This window comes from Mandrillus leucophaeus, unplaced genomic scaffold (genome assembly GCF_000951045.1).
Source record: "Mandrillus leucophaeus isolate KB7577 unplaced genomic scaffold, Mleu.le_1.0 Scaffold290, whole genome shotgun sequence".
In the NCBI taxonomy this organism is placed as follows: Eukaryota; Metazoa; Chordata; class Mammalia; order Primates; family Cercopithecidae; genus Mandrillus; species Mandrillus leucophaeus.
The window spans coordinates 2,044,008-2,046,395 of record NW_012103032.1 but is presented as its reverse complement, the minus strand read 5'-3'; positions in this window follow the sequence as shown (position 1 = coordinate 2,046,395).

The following is a 2,388-nucleotide window of genomic DNA, read 5'->3' as shown; positions in this document are numbered from 1 at the left end:
AAACTCTGTCCAGAGTAAGAGGGGAAGAGGAGGGAAGAAGGAAGGGGAAGGGAGAAAGGGAGAAGGGGTTGGGCACAGTGGCTCACACCAGTAATCTCAGCACCTTGGGAAGCCAAGGCAGGAGAATCCATTGAGGCCAGAAGTTTGAGACCAGCCTGGGCAACACAGCAAGACCCCATCTTCATGAAAAAATAAAGGGAAGGTAGAAGAAAAAAGGAAGATAGAAGGTAGCAATTGATGCAGTTGATAAGGAAGAGCAAACAGGTGGCTCTCTGCTAGGCATGGAGGGGACATTAAGGTTTGACCTGCTGGTGTAGAGCAGAGGGCAGCAATAGAGACACGAGGCTGTGTGTTTTTTGTTTTTGTTTTTTGAGATGTAGTCTCACTCTGTTGCCCAGGCTGGAGTGCAATGGTGCTCTCGACTCACTACAACCTCTGCCTCCCCGGTTCCAGCGATTCTCCTGCCTCAGCCTCCCAAGTAGCTGGGACTACAGGCTCCCACCACCACACCCGGCTACTTTTTGTATTTTTAGTAGAGATAGGGTTTCGCCATATTGGCCAGGCTAATCTCAAACTCCTGACCTTGTGATCTGTCTGCCTCAACCTCCCAAAGTGCTGGGATTACAGGCGTGAGCCACCATGCCCAGCCGAGGTTGTGTCTTGATGTAATGAGCAACATGGGGTGGCTGAGCTGGATGCTGCAGCTGGGCTGCCTGGGCTCAACTCCTGATGTGACTTTTTTTTTTTTTTAAATTGAGACAAGGTCTCACTATGTTGCTCAGGCTGGTCTCCAACTCCAGAACTCAAGTGATTCTCCCACTTCAGCCTCCCAAAGTGCTAAGATTACAAGTATGAGCCACCACACCCAGCCCGGATGTGACCTTTTATTAACGATGTGACTTTGGACACCTTACTTCAATTTATTTATCCTGCAAAATGTTTATGGCGATCAAATAAGATATAAGCATAAAAATAAGCATAAAAAATAAGCATCAAATAAGCATAAAAAACTACTGACTAGGTAATTTATTTTTAAAAAAGAGATTTATTTGGCTTATGTTTCTGGAGGGCGAGAAGTCCAAGATCAAGGGGCCCTGTCTGGTGAGGGCCTCCTTGCTGCATCATGACATGACAGAAGGCATCAAATGATGGAAGTATGCAAGACTGAGAGAGGAAATCTGCCAAACTTATCCTTTTATCAGGACCCAGTCCCACAACTAACACACTTCCTCGATAACGGCATTGATCCATTCATGAGGGCAGAGCTCCCATGACCTAATCCTCTCTTAAATGTCTCACTGCTTTTTTCTTTTTCTTTTTTTTTTTTTTTTGAGACAGAGTCTGTCTCTGGCAGCAGGCTGGAGTGCAGTGGTGCAATCTGGGCTCACTGTAACCTCCGCCTCCCGGGTTCAAGTGATTTTCCTGCCTCAGCCTCTTGAGTAGCTGGGACTACAGGCACGTGCCACCACACCTGGCTCATTTTTTGTTTTTTCGGTAGAGAGGGGGTTTCACCAAGTTGGCCAGGATGGTCTCCAACTCCAGACCTCATGATCCACCTGCCTTAGCCTTCCAAAGTGCTGGGATTACAGGTGTGAGCCACTGCACCTGGCCAAATGTCTCACTTCTTAATGTTGTCACAATGAGCCAGGTGCGGTGGCTCACCCCTGTAATCCCAGCACTTTGAGAGGCCGAGGCAGGCGGATCACCTGAGGTCAGGAGTTCCAGACTAGCCTGGCCAACGTGATGAAACCTGGTCTCCACTAAAAATACAAAAATTAGCTGGGCGTGTTGGTACATGCCTGTAATCCCAGCTACTTGGAAGGCTGAGGCAGGAAAATTGCTTGAACCTGGGAGGCAGAGGTTGCCGTGAGCCAAGATTGTAGCATTGCACTCCAGCCTGGGTGACAAGAGCAAAACTCTATCTCAAAAAAAAAAAAAAGTCACAATGTTAATTAAACCCTAACACTAGTTTTGGAGGGGACATTCAAGCCATACCACAATGGTTGGCATTGAACAAGGGCTGGAGATATTGTTATTGCTTGTGTTACTACTTATAAGTCGCTTGACCCTAAACAAGTAATTTCAGATCTCCAAAAGACAGTCTTCCCACTCATGAAATGGATCTCACCATATCACCCAAATAAATCATATGACCTGGGCGCAGTCGCTGATGCCTGTAATCCCAGCACTTTGGGAGGCCAAGGCGGGCGGATCACGAGGTTAGGAAATCAAGACCAGCCTGGTTAACACGGTGAAACCCGGTCTCTACTAAAAATACAAAAAATTACCTGGGCGTGGTGGCGGGCGCCTGTAGTCCCAGCTACTCGGGAGGCTGAGGCAGGAGAATCGCTTGAACCCGGGAGGCAGAGGTTGCAGTGAGCCGAGATC